The sequence below is a fragment of the Sorex araneus genome, chromosome 7, assembly GCF_027595985.1.
Source record: "Sorex araneus isolate mSorAra2 chromosome 7, mSorAra2.pri, whole genome shotgun sequence".
In the NCBI taxonomy this organism is placed as follows: Eukaryota; Metazoa; Chordata; class Mammalia; order Eulipotyphla; family Soricidae; genus Sorex; species Sorex araneus.
The window spans coordinates 21,049,470-21,064,703 of NC_073308.1; the positions used below are offsets into that span (position 1 = coordinate 21,049,470).

At 43.4% G+C, this 15,234-nt stretch overlaps 1 protein-coding gene across 2 annotated transcripts in view; it reads right to left on the reverse strand.

Annotated features, from left to right (window-relative positions):
* DUSP10 (dual specificity phosphatase 10) overlaps positions 1 to 15,234 on the reverse strand; it is a 70,083-nt gene that overhangs the window by 38,481 nt on the left and 16,368 nt on the right. The window lies entirely within an intron of this gene.

The following is a 15,234-nucleotide window of genomic DNA, read 5'->3' on the forward strand; positions in this document are numbered from 1 at the left end:
CCTTCAACTCTGTTCTGCCTCCTTACATTAAGGGTCTAGTGAAAAAGGTCTAAATATCCAGAGATATTTGGCTATCAACAGAAAGATTTTCACTAAAATATAGTCTACTAAATAGAAAAGGCCAAGTTATAGACAAAAATGAAATGTCATGAATGGGTAATGTTGCAGTTTTCATCCAGTGAAATACTTGTAGCCATTAAAAGCAATGAAAGGAATATGAAACAGTGTTATTTTTTTAATATTACATGGAAGGTGAAGGTGCAGTAACATTGCAATAAAACGGTAAAAGTTAGCACTACTATAATTATGCTAACTAAAATACAATAAAGAAAATATATTACATGGAAAATCCACTTTATAAACATTTGCCACAATTGCTTCTCAGCCTTTTGGATAAGATCAGGTGTAGTACAAACATTTGCCACATATGTGATCAAGAGCCAAAGGAACATGCAAAAAAGAATACTTGTTTAAGCTGAGGAAAGTAAGGATCCTACAGTATTTAATTTTTCCTGTTGTATCTTTTAGCTGAATCACGCATATACAGATAAATTAATTCAAAGAATTCTTATGAGATCCCTCCTATACAATATCCATATAAGTGCAACAAAATCTGAGTTGACATTATTCTTCCCAAATACTTCCCAATACTTCCCAAATTCTAATCAAATATCTGGACTAATTCATACCTTGACTTTATAAAGAAAGTGGTGATATCTAAGCTAAAAGCCACCAGAACCTGCATTTAACCCCAGAAATGGAGGTTTTCATTCACCTTGACAGTATCAGGAGAGAGAGCAGGATGCACTGTGGTAACAGGACCTACTTGTACTGAAGCAACACATGGAGTTCCTTTGTCCGGGAGCTTCTGAAACTGACATCTATACCACAGCCAGTTTCATCACAGGCAACCACAGCAGGAAGTTTTATGTTGTGACCTAGAGCAACTCTCAAAGCTATTAGCCACGGCACACACTAAACCAGTGAGACTCCCCAGTGACAAAAAAAAAAATATTCAAAGTGGATGATATTAATGAGGACTTTTATGGAAGTATCTACACTTACCTGTGTTTTTTTAGAAAGAAAAATAGTTATACTTCCCATTGATTTCTAAAATGACACTCTGCCTTTCCTGCCCTATCATTAGTGTCTTCTGCTCTGAAATCATAATAATACCATTGGTTAGGCCTGAGGCAATCATTTTTGAAGTACACCAAAGAAATGGAAAACTAGAAAAAAAATCATTAATGAGTACTTAAAAGGATTGTTTCTAAATCGCCCACTGTTGCCATCACAAACTCCAAAGACTTATTTACTTTAAAATCTGCTCAGCTTTGCCTTCATAAAGTCCCAGCACACAGGGTCACACTGATTCTGTGATGGGAACAAAATCAACTGTTTTTTTTTCCCCTAAGAAAAAGGCAGTTGTTACAGTTTTCCATAAAAGAAAAGAGTAAAGAACAACAAAATGAAGTCTTGAAGGCAGAGAGGAACAAAAAAATGTTCTCTCTGTTCTTATTTAGGGTACTCATGCTATAATTTGTCTTAAAAGCAGCTATTTTTTTAATGCATGGCATAAAACCCCCCACACAGTAAAAAGCAGTGCACAGCTTTTTAAAATTCTGCCTCTACACCTACTTTCCCAATGACATCAGCTGGAGGCTCCCCACCTGCCCTGTTGCCATAGCAGTCACACAAAGACATACAATGACATCAGTTGGCATGATGTCAGCTCTTTGAGTGCAAACAATACAAGAACTACTTTGTTTAAGGCCTTTGGCACAACTGTGTTCTGGGAGCCAATGATGTAATGCTAACAGGTGGCATGGGCCTTCCATTTGCCTAATGGAGGGAAAAAAACCATTGGGGGTTGGGAGAGTATTTGAGACAGACGCAGAGTGCTCTGAATCACAGAGGGTCCTCTTGTGCAGAGTTCTGGGTACACGGTATGTGCAAGTCATTCTTACACTGTGGGATCTCTGCTGGTAGACTAATCTGAGGCAAAGTGGAGAGCAGAGGATATTGAATCTGACATATTAGCAGAACAAGGCAATTTCCTTGGAGCAGTAGGAAGAAACAGTAGTCTCTGCTCAGCTTAGGTATCACGGTTTGTGCACATTTACTATTTAGTCCAATGAAGGGCACCTCTCTGCCTTTGGATAGGACCTAAAATCAAGTGGCAGAATCTCACAGCAATGATTTTAGAGAGGGTGAATTTGTTCCCTCGGATTGGAAATGAGAGTTGTGGAGGGAAGAAAGGAAGGAGTTGGGGCTTTGGGGAGGTTCTGCTTTCCGGAACCATCATTTACCACTAGAGTGAAGTGCTGGGTTGCTTTGTGAGATTTGATTATTTTGTATTCGTATTCATTATTTTTTTATCTGAGAACTCTAACACAGGGTTTACAGATAACTGATGGAGAATCAGCGGAACTTGGTGGAGAACAGGGGGAAGAGGCAGGCTGACTTGCGAGACAGACCTGAGAGCAGCCTGTCCGAGAGATGGGTTAGAAATCAGTTTCCTGGAGAGCTGAAGGTGGGGTAAAGGTGCATGCCTTCCATGCAGCCCACCCCAGTTCAAACCTTGGCACCATACACGGCCCATCATGCACAGCTGGCTGGGCCCCTCTGCCCCTGCCAATGTGCTTAATATTAAACACTTAAGTTTTCCATTGCTCAGAATGAAGAGATATGAGGTCAAGCAACCGCACTAGCAGCCGCACGGTTTTAGATTTCTGTATTTTAGTATTTTAGTGACTAAGTCCAGAGAAATATCTGCCAGAAATTGCATCATTGCAAGCTTGTACCTCTCTGCTACTTTATATTCCACATATGAGTGCAACCTTTCTATGTCTGTCTCTTTATTTCTGACTCATTTCACTCAACATGACACTCTCCATGTTGATCCACTTATATGCAAATTTCATGACTTCATGTAAAGTGAAACTAAAGTGAAATTTATCAGTTACACAGGCGGGTTGGAAGTCTGGAAAGGTGGGGGCGGGGGGAGGTATACTGTGATTCTTGGTGGTAGAATATGTGCACTAGTGAAGGGATGGGTGTTCAAGCATTGTATAACTGGGACTTAAACCTGAAAGCTTTGTAACTTTCCACATGGTGATTCAATAAAAGAATAAATTAAAAATAAAATAAATAAATAAATAAATAAACATTTAAGTGAGAAACTAGGTTTCAGAGCTTTTTAACCTTTTTCGTATGTAAAAAGAACTAGGAACCAACCCCCAAAGACAGCCTTAACATCAAAGAACAAACATTCATTACAAGAAAAGCTTATTAGATCAGCATGATACCAGAGTTCTATCCTCATGTTCTCAGCAAACACTGAATCCATTCCAACAGCTGGATTTTCTAGAGCAGGTCTGAGCAGTTTAACAGAAGACAGTACAGTGGACATGGCATTTGCCTTGCACACAGCTGACTTTGGTTGATCACTAGCACCACTTACGGTCCCCTGAGCCCTGCCAGGAGTGATTTCTGAGCGCAGAGCAAGGAGTAAGGACACATTTGTTTGGCCCAAAAAGCAAATCAAACAAAAAAACAACCAAAAAACAAAAAAACAAAAACAGAAGTTGTTCGCTAATCTTGAGCACCCAGCAACTGCCAATGGCTCCATGCAAATATTTTCTAGGCACAAGTAACAATGCCAGAGGCAAAGGTTTTCAAACTCTCTCCCGCCAGGTTCTGTGCTCCCATGAGTATGGTCAGCATGTTGATTCTGATGACAACAACAAAGAAACCCAGGCACCCAATGGAAAAAATGAACAAAAACCCCCCAGTGTGCTGGCCCATTGTGGGGCATCCGCTTAGGAGACTCCCGCAGAAAGGAGATACCAGACTGAGTGGGAAACCTCTCCCTACAGGGGTATTCTGGTGCTCCTGCTCTCATTCTGACGATGGCTGCTTTGAGACAGAGGAATTCTTGGCCATGGGAAGCAGAACTCTGAGTGGCCAACTAAGAAAACACACCCAAATACAGCAAGGGATTTCCCTATTCAAAGATAGACGCCACTTCTCCATGCAAGCTTTAGGGCTTCAGCCTCAGCTGAAACGGGAGCAGTTTGCAGAAATGTGAGAACTCTCACTGAAGTTCATCCAAAGGGAGTGACACCCAAAAGTAGTGGGACAGGGAGAGCGATTTAGGGTCTTCCACAAGCTTACTGCAAGCAGACTGATCACACTCTATTCTTTCCTTATTTTTTTTTTCCAACATGGTGACTCATCTTTTAAAAGCAAAATGGTACTTTGAGGACAGCAATTGAGAATAGAGACTCCAGAAGTAGAGTTTAAACTCATGACTCCTAGCACTCCTCAGCTCGATTCCCGAGAAGAGTTGTTCACAGCGCAAGTTCCTCCATCTGGAGTATGGAGCTAATAGCAGCGCTCATCTCCTATGAGTCTACATGGAGATGAAGTGGTACAAGAGTCAGATCTTACTCTACTAAGGGGAGTTGAGACCTTAGTGGTCTAAATGGAGCTCCAGTGAGGCTGTGCTGTGGGTCCTCCCGGGAAATGGGGAACATCAAAGCAGACACTCAAGATCCATTTTGTGTAAGACCCTTGTGGCAGTAAAGAAGCCTGATGAGTAGGAGCTGATGTCAGGCTTCCAAAGCAGAAAACCCTAAATGAGCTTTAAGTCACTTCCTCCTTTGCAGGGCAGAAAAGCGCTCCCTCAGATGGGACAAAGATTTGAAAAGTTTGGGTATTGGCTGAATCTTCAGAGATGACTCCTGCCCCTTGTTTCTATAAAATAGACTTCCTGTTCCATGGGCAAAGTGGATATTTCACTTTTTTGGGCAGGGTGTGTGTGTGGGGGAGGGTGTTGAGTCACACCTGGTGGTGCAAGGCTGGTGCACCCCACTGTACTAGACATATCTCTAGCCACCTCCCAAAGTTGGGGATTTTAACTTCAGTAACAGACAGTAATAGATGGCTTCTTCTTCATTGTCTGGCCATCTAGTTTTCCTCCCTCTGCCTCCTCCCTACCCTAAATATATTAGGATTTCTTTCCTAACAAAGAGCTCCGTTAAATGCTCAGTAAAAGCAATGAAGGTGATGGGGCTGGGGCAAGGCTGCAGTGGGGAAGGCACAACCGGCATCCTATATGGTCCTCTAAGCACCGCCGGGAGGAGTTTCTGAATGCAGAGCTAGGAATAACCCCAAGCATCACTCAGTGTGGCCCAACACCCCACCCCCAATAATAGCACTGTAGCACTGTCGTCTCATTGTTCATCAATTTGCTCGAGCAGACACCAGTAACGTTTCCATTGGGAGACTTGTTGTTACTGTTTTTGGCATACCGAATACGCCACTGGTAGCTTGCCAGGCTCTTCCATGCGGGCAGGGTACTCTCTCGGTAGCTTGCTGGGCTCTCCCAGAGGGACGGAGGAATAAAACCCGGGTCAACTACATGCAAGGAAAACACTCTACCTGCTGTGCTATTACGCCAGTCCCCCCAAATAATAATAATAAAAATAAATTTAAAATTCTAAAGGCAATAAAAGTGAGACAGTGTGTGTGAAGGAAGCAGCTGGGGATAAAGGAGCAGTTTTGCTATGCAGGGAAGACAGCAACTGCATTGGGGGCAGAGTCCGAGTCTCTAAGTGTGGCTAGTGGAAGAACGTGTCAAAGAACACTACAGTGTTGTATTCAACGTGTTAAAATGCCCACCTGTAAAATAGAACTCAGGAGACAAATGAAAATAAATGGTAAGAAAACAAACAAACAAAAAATCTCTGTGTTTCTTGATTGTTTGAGTTAGTATCTGAAGAAGACATATGTATTTGATATATTTGATATATATTTGTTAGCTCCTTGCCTTATGCAGATTTCACTGTCTGGTCTACCTGGTAGCAGACATATGTTATCTCTTACAGATATATTCAATTCATTAAAATTTTGTTTAGGGCTGTACCAGCTGGTGCTCAGGGCTTTATCAGGCTCTGTGCTCGGGGATCATTCCTGGCAGCGCTTGAACTCCAGTTGCTGCTTGCAAGGCAAATACCTTATCCACTGAACAATCTCTTCAGCCCTATGGATCATTCTAAAAGCCCACAGTGGAAGGGAGTCTATGGTATAGAAGGCAGCAGAGAGATAACTTCACCTTGGATTTACAATAGTGATCCTGCCAAATGCATGCCCATAGTCTGATTTGAGACATGCTTGATTGGCTCTTTCTGGATCAATTTCAAATGGCCTGTAACACACACACGCTGTTTAAGACTTTCCAACCATGTAGCCATATGGTCCAGACTTGTCTGAGGAATAGCAAAGACAGCAAGGGTTCCTAGCTCTTAGTAGCAATCTTGAAGAATGGCAGTTGGTTCAGCAATGCAGGAATAGAAACAGCCAGAGTCAGTTCCAAGCAAGAGAAAGTATGTAGAAGCAGAGGCCATAGGTGTCCCTCTCCCCCCGCGCCCCACCCTCTGTCTATGTGCCCTGGGTCCTGGTTTCCTCTACCAAGTGCAGAGGAAGTGGCTTAAGACAGAAACTGGGGCTTGTGGTTGCAGATCACCCTTAGAAATCACATTATACTCAGATATATGTGCCCTAAGATGTCAATAGAATTGGAGAAATAAAAGACCTCTTCTAGGCATATCAAATAGTTATAAATATATCTCAGAAAATTTAAAAGACATTTCCTATCAATCTTAAAAATAGAGAAAAATTTTATATGGCATAGATATGCAACATATATACTTAACTTAAAATCAATGTATATTCAACTTTTCTTTTGGCATTTAGGTGGTGCTCAAGGCTTACTCCTGGCTCTTATTCAGAGGTGGTTCCTGGTGGTGCTTAGGGGACCATATGAGGTACCAGAACTTGAACCTGGGTCAGCCTCATGCAAGGCAAGCACCCTTCCTGCTGTACTATCTCTCCAATCCAATTTTTCATTACTTTAATTGCTCAATTGAAAGGTTCCAAACTTCTCTATAAAACCTGGGTATATTATAAATATAGATACAGTCTCACTGCACAATGAAAATTGTTCTACTGATATGTATTCATTTGTTCACAGTTACTTTTCTTGACACATCTATTTTGCTAGATTTACTAGAACTTCTATTCTTAGCAGGAGGAGTTTTACACAAATCTCTTTGTACACAGGATGAGTCATAGGAAGACAGGTCATGTGTTGATTACAATTGACACCAAGAGGAGCTATAGAGGAAAGGCATTGAGATGATCAACCTGTCTCTTTATGGAAATAATTTATGAAAATTAAATGATAAAAATCTCCCTGATGTCCACTTAGTGACAAATCATTAGTAAAAATAGCTTCAAGCATGCCCCTCACAAAAGTACTTTCCCAGTAGATTAATGGTGACATAATAATAATACTTAATATTAGTTCATCTAACAAGATTGTGCTGTTTTGTCTAAGAAAAAAACACTTCCTAAAATGCTTAGGCTATATTCCTAAAATATTACACTCTTCTTGAATTAAGGTTAATAGTATTATTCTCTTATTGACTCTCTGCTAAACAGATATCATAATTTAGAGCATGGATTCTTACATGAAATAAAAATTGTTGATAAATTCAGTGTTACATAGGTATCATAACTAATTTTGTTACCTTCAGATCACATGCCATCTCATCCACCACAAGTTGGTATTATAAAGTTCTAGCATTCTGGAAGTAAGCTAGTGTTTGGCTACACGATATGCCAAGAACTTAAAAACAATCCTCTTTGCTCTGTCCTCTCCTTTTGAGTACCATAGGCATACTTTCAGTTAAAAAATTTCTTCTATATTTTTCTATGCTTATTTTCAATTGTTCATTTGTTTAGGAGCACTTTTAATGTGCCACATTTAAAAATGCATGACTTCCTCTTTGAGAAAGTCTTTGTACTATCCCCCCACCACCACTTAAAGGAATTTTTCAAAATTCCTGCCTTAAAATTTACCTCGGGGGGGGGGAAAATGAACTGAGTCAGAGAGAGACAGGACATAGGAAGTGGGGTAAGAGAAATGAAAATGAAGTTTGCATGGCATGCCTTCTGAGAACCCCAAACCTTGGCATACTTTCCTCCAAGTTCAAAAGATCATCACAGCCACATTTGAATCTAGGGTCTCAGCACTAGAGCTGCTTAGGTGTCCTCTCAAGATAGAGCTAGTACCCAGGAGGTGGGGATAAATTGCATGTCCCTCTTAGAGGTTCTCAATCTCACGAGGAAAACACCCAGAAGCTCCCGGGAAGAGAGGCAGGTCCTGCCCCTGTGTACACACACACACACACACCACCCCCTTAGACTTTAAGGACGCAAGGACACACACACACACACACACACCACCCCCACAGGCTTTAAGGACACAAGAATACCACTGGGTTCATCTGTGTGTATTTGCCAAAACAGGGGCAGATTGTTTGAGAAGCAACTTCACAAGTATGTAAATATAGCCTGTTCCTTTAAATCTGTTGCCTCCTTTATTTACATTAGAACAGAAAGCACAGCCAGAAGCAACAGCTGAAGACAGTCGTGTAATTTTCCACAAAGACAACAATTAAACAGCTTAGGGTTCCTTTCTCCAGCAGAGGACTTTGCTGAGAGCAGGATTCAAAGGGTGAGATGGGAGATCCTCCAGCCCAGCAACCCATTATTGCAGGACTCCTGGGAAGGAGACGGGAAGGCCCTGAGCTGGGTTCTCCTCCTCCCTCCACTGCAGCCTCCCGCTGGCTCCCTCTCACCTAGGTCCTGCCGAGCAGTACTGGAAAGAAGCATCTACCTGAGGTGCTTTCAAGGCCTGGATTTCCAACCAATCCTCAGAAAGCCTTCCAGACCTATGTTTAATGAGACAAGAGGGCGTGCACAAAGCCAAAATACACACACACACACACACACACACACACACACACACACACACACACACCTGCACACACACACACCTGTTACCTCAGAGAACCACAGCATTCTACCACTCTGTGAACTCTCCCCAACAGGCATCCCTAAGCACTGTTACAGGCAGAGGGGCCTCTGAGAAGGTATGTTGGGGAAAGTTGTCCAAAATGTAAATTTAAACCAGCATCAAGGCCTTCTATACAAAGGCCCTCTCAGGAGCCTAGAACCCCTGGAGATGCACAATCCCAGACCAAGCCTGGGAGACTTCCTGAGAGAGGTGGCCAGAACCCCTGGGAGAGGTGCCACCCTGGAGTAGTGTCCCGGCAAACACCATCCAAAAAGACCATCAACTGCTCCCAGCTCTCCCCGTTGGCAGCCACCCTAGCGATGGACCAGGACTGGGGCGGGGGAAGGGACACAGACAGGAAACACTGTATTAAACTAACTTGGCAGCGGAAGAGGGGCACACAGGCTGCCCACATCTCCCCTCTTGAGATGTGAGCCGTTCCCTCTTCTGAGGGAGTGACAAGCACATCCTACCTAGAATGTGGACTGGCTCTCTGCTCTGGAGATGCCTGTGAGCTTCTCTCCTGAGCACTATCTTGATCTACCTGTCTCCCCCAACCCTTTACTGTTTTACATCACCATTCCGCTCCTCCTGGAATCCTTTGTTGCAAGAGAAGGTGAGGAACAGAAAAGCCTGGGTAAGATTTAGGACTGACTTTCCTTTTCTGCAAAGAACCAGCCTGAGTCCAGGGCTCTCTGAGACATCAGTGGCCAGGTGGAATTCATGTGATGGCTGCCCTGTGGGGCCGCTGGGACAAGAGCATCTGTGCCCTGGGCTTTATCACAGACTCATCAGTCCTAAATTTCCCAGGAACTTCCCCTGGATGGCAGGGAAGAGAGGGAAGCAATAGGTTTCCTTTTAGAGGATGCCCCCTCGTTTTCCTACTTCTCACAAGCAGGGAATTCCACTCCTCAGCTGGGTAGTCCTCTAAGTCTGTCTGCCTGCCTGTCATCTCATTGTTCATTGATTTGCTTGAGCGGGTACCAGTAATGTCTCCATTGTGAGGCTTGTTGTTACTGTTTTTTGGCATATCGAATATGCCACGGGTAGCTTGCCAGTCCTCTGAGTAGAACAGTTTTAAGTCTTTCTAGAATATAACAGGGCTGCAAGCATGGGAGAATAGAATACTTTGGGGCCAGTACAGTGCTCAGGAAAGAATAGAATAATATAGCTCAGGGTCTTTTAGATATAAAAGTAACATAGGCAAGAACAGAATAGATATAAAAGGTAGCATAGGCAAGAACAGAATTGGGGTTCTATTCCCTGTGTATATTTGCACAACTATAAGATCCAGCAAGCAATAGCTAAAGAATGAGCATGACCCTATGAAAGAAGTCGATGGAGTCTTCCAGAATCTTAGTTCCACCTATCAGCTCTCTGCAAAGAAGCCCACCCCTTTCTGAAAGATGAAGCCCCAAACCCCCGCCCCATCTGAACTACCAAAACTCCTGCCCTCTCTGCAGCTTCTGGGTGCTGAAGGACATTTCTTCTAAATTTTTCTGTGTCTTGGGGACATTACACTATGGCAGCCTTCACCTTCTCAGCTCACTGCAAAAGAGCTCCATACTGGTTAATCCTTCAAGATGAATTAACGGAGGGGTAAATCCAAGATTAAGCTGGAAGGTTGTGGAGCAAAGAAAGTGGGCTGGAGAGTAGAGTAAAATACAAAGCTTTTCCCATGAGCCACGCCAGATATGCCATTATTGTTTCAGACCCAGAAGAAGGAGAAAACACGTTTTGCTTTGCAGTGTTGAAGAAGTTTAAATAATGAAGCATTACTAAACAAACAAATAGGAAAACCCAGCAAAGCTATTCATTAAACAAGTGCACCATACAAAAGAAAACCTCTTGCTTAATAATCCACCCCCCCGACCTACATTTATCTTAGAACCCAAATAAAACACATCACAACTTCACAGCAAAAGTATGTTTCCCAAAGGGATTTAAGTAGAGTCCAATTAAATAAATCTCTAGAAATACCAAGAGCAAGCCTCAAGGGACAGCATATTTCTACTGTGAAACATTCTCCTTGGAAATTACATTCACCAAAGGTCATCTAGAATCATCCATGACAGCAGTGAGAGGGGGGCAGGCAGGAAGCAAGACAAGCTACACAAGCAAAGCCTGGGTGAGGCCATTCTCTCAACAGTCTATTGGCTCCAGGGGTGAATGCATTTCAGCTGGCTTTGAATGGAACCCCAAAGTTCAAAGCAGTCTGAAGGAGGAAGATGTGTCTTCATATGGCCCTGAGGTCAAAGGGCTGTGGCTAAGGGAATTCAGGAAGTGGTCAGAAAAGGAGCAAGTGTCCACATCAAAATTTGAGTTATACCAACCCCCCACATTTTCGGTTCACAAAAAGCCTAGCAACCACTTCTCCAAGTCACTTACTAGGATCCTGTGGTGGGCATGAATATGGAATAAGGTTGAATGTGAAGATGCAACTCTCCTAATGCTTTAATCCACCCAACCCGCTGAAGCTCAGGGCTAGACCACCCAAGGGCTGGTCTAGGAAGATCAATCTGGAATTTTCTACAAATGAAAGCATCAAGAGGCCCCTCTGCAATGGATCCCAACCATTTACAACCTTAGAATTCCAGAAGCACACAGCCACTTTTGTGGCTGTGTGCCCTCTTGTGATATTCAAAGTGAGCAATAGAAAATAAATTATCTAGCACCTGCCCTTGGCAGGCAAGTTTGAATGGTGGCGGGAAAATTCAAGCAAACAATAATGCCCAAAAGTAGAGAGAGAGCATATTGGGGAAATTGTCTGCCAAAGAGGCAGGGTGAGGACTGAGATTGGGAAGGGCAGGGAATACTGGGGACACTGATGATGGAAAATATACACTGCTGGAGAGATGGGTGTTCGATCATTATATGGCTGAAGCTCAAACATGAAAGCTTTGTAACTGTATCTCACGGTGATTCAAGAGAGAGAGAGAGAGAGAGAGAGAGAGATCTGCATGAGGAGGCAGGTAGGAACTGTAGATGGTCCACATAACCCTGAGGTTCAGCCGTGGATCCACCAGGTCATGATCTGCTCAACCTGGAGTAAAGACTTTATCTGGGTTCTCCCACAGATCACACCACCAGACTTCCCAGCTACATCCCATGGAAGTCTTGCCTGACATTACTCAGGGGGACAGGAGGACTGGGAAGGAGGTGGAAAGGCAGCAAAGATTTGGCAACAGCCTCCATCATCCCTGGTTGCCGCTCAGCCCTAGTTCTGTGATCCCTACTGCAACCTAGAGAAAGCAGGACTGGATCCTCTTTACATTTCTCCTATTTTGCATTTGTCAATTCCAGTAGACTGGATATTTATGGGCAACAGCAAGAATGGAAGAGACATCTCAAGCCGTGATCAGGGAGGCCCTTCCCACCTCCAGGCCAACATGTTGCTCTTCTTTTCACCCACAGGGTCCCTCCCCTAGACAGGAAGAGAGCCAAAATCTCTACGAGAGACACAGTCTGAAGCCATGGAGTGCAAGCTTTAAATGTGACAAAAGGTGATGCCTACAGAGGACTGGACTCCAAGAAAACTCACACCTAATGACCTTTAATCCCCTGCTGACCACCAACATCTTCCTGGGACATTGAACCTGAGCCATAAATAGTGGAGATGTAACTCTCTCAGGGAAGAAAGGGGGAGGCATAAGAGAGAGAGTCCTCAGCCTGTGGGGTGTGAGGGAATAGTGAGAGTGGCTCCTAGTTCACCTCCACACACATGCACCAAGCAATGATTTTAGTTAGGAGCAAAGTATAATGTATAAAACCCTACAAAATCAGGCATGGCATCTCCAAGCTAGCTGGATTGCCCATGTAGACATGGTGAGCTGTAACACATACAACATGACTGTACAGTGTCTTATTGAAAAAAAAGCTACATCTAAAAATCAGAAATTCTGAGTTCCTCTTACCCCTCTTAGAAAACGCACAGCTTTGGACATGCTATTGAATTTTAGAACCATCAAAAAACCACATCTTAGCATAAGAACTTTTACTACAAACACAGGAGTTTCTACTTTTCTGAAAAAGGATTGCCACAGTGCTAGGGGTTCTCTTGAATGATAGAAAAGGGAGCTGGAGAGTTAATATGAAGTTTAAGTTGCATACCTTATGTGAAGCTGACCCTAGTTCAATCCCCAATTCCAGGTGGTCCTGCCCCTGTTGCAGGCAAACTGTTGCAGAGAGATCTGGAAGTCCCCAAGTACCAGAAAATGTGGTCCCAGAGACCACCAACACTGCATCCTTGGGTCCTTGCATCGATTCCCAACTCTGCATCCTTGGGTCCATGCATTGATTCCCAACATTGCAATATTAGACCCATGCATTGAACCTCCAGTTCAGCTGGTCTAGAACACTAGGAAGGGCCCAAGCCTGCTCAGCACTGCATGAGAACCCCCTTCTTTCTTCCCCCCTCCTGAAAAAAAAAAGACAGAAAAGGGTTCCTGGAGCTCTGGTTTCTGCAAGATAAAATTCTCAGGGACAGAGCAAGAGAGAAAGATGCCTAATTTTCTGTATCATTTTAGTTGATTCTGACAAACCTGCTCTACTTATTAGAGAGGAGGAAAGATATGCCGACAAATACTGAAACTGTCAGTAAGATCTGCCTGAGAAGGGGAAGGAGAGGAGAGAGAGAGAAAGAAAAGAAAGAAAGAAAGAAAGAAAGAAAGAAAGAAAGAAAGAAAGAAAGAAAGAAAGAAAGAAAGAAAGAAAGAAAGAAAGAAAGAAAGAAAGAAAGAAAGAAAGAAGAGAGAGAGAGAGAAAGTGAGAAAGGGAGAGAGGGAGGGAGGAAGGAAGGGAGAGAGGGAGGGAGGAAGGAAGGAAGGGAGGAAGGAAGGAAGGAAGGAAGGAAGGAAGGAAGGAAGGAAGGAAGGAAGGAAGGAAGGAAGGAAGGAAGGAAGGAAGGAAGGAAGGAAGGAAGGAAGGAAAGAAGGAAGGTAGGTAGATTGGACATTTCAAGAAATTTCTTTGACAACTCCTAACTTTTTTCTTTATCCTTATTTTCACTGCTGAGGGAAGCTTCTCTGTAGCTTTAACTAGAGTTTAAATATGTCTTTTCTTAGAAATGTTCCTCATAGAGGGGGGCACAATGTACTTAAAAACACACACTTTCTAGGAGCTAATGACCTAAGCTGGCCCTGTAGGACAAGGGCCAGGACCAGAGTACAAGCATGAGGGAATGGTTAGTAGAATCACAGGAAGACATGAAGTCTATTTTGAGCCAGGAAGGAGAAACCGGCAATAACCAGAAATAAAAAGAAAACACATGAAATCCTGGGTTAAAAATGTAAACAAAAGCCTCCACAGACACCAAGTGATGTGAAAAAAATCTAAGAGGGCGCCAACTGATGTGAAAACCAAGCTAGTGAAAGGAAATAAGCGTACTAGGAAAGTACGACTCTAGAAAAGGTGAACTGTTTTAAAAATAAAATTCCACTAAATAGTCCCTATGCCTATTCCCAACCTATGGATAGCTGCTTCTGATAGGATGTGTAGCAGTCTCACATCAATATTTAAGAGTTGCATGTATCAAAGAGGTGATAGAACACAGGTGAGTTACAGAACCACAAGCCACCCTGTGTGGGAGATGAGGGAGTGGAGAGCCCAAGATTTGCTGGTGCCTAATACCTGCCTGCTTAACCTAATGGCAGCATTTGTCAAAGACAGAGCCATTTGTCCCAGTCTAAAATGGAATCAACCATTGTTACTCAGGAGATGGGGAGCTGGAGAGACACAAGTTATGCCATAGTTCTCAGTTTTCCCATCACCACACCCCTATCACCCATGGCCTCCTGATGAAAGACGATGCTTTCTAGAAAAATCCAGCAGCACAGCTGTGATGCCAACATGAGACTCAGCACAGACTCACAGTGTTAGGCCACGGTCACCCACAAGCCTGCTCAAAGCAGCGTGTCCCCGTTTCCACACACACACAAGTTTCACAATTTACTCAAATGACTCTCAGAAGTCAGGAAAAAATGTTTACCAAATAGTAGTCTTATCTCTAAAGACAAATGAGAACATAAGTCGGGTGGAGGTTTGGGGGCTCTTAGAGGAAGCAGCCCTGACCAGCAAAACAGTACTATCCCTCACCACACGCCTGCCAGCTAGGAAGTTAAAGGCAGCCTCGGGGCTCAGAGTCATCACATGATCATCACTGATCACGTGACTGGACTCAGTCTTTTATCTGACTCAGTCTGTGATATGACTCAGTCTATGATCGGATCCAGTCTGTGCTTGGATCCAGTCTGTGATCGGACCTAGTCTGTGATTGGACTCAACCTGTGATCCCATTCAGTCTGTGATCA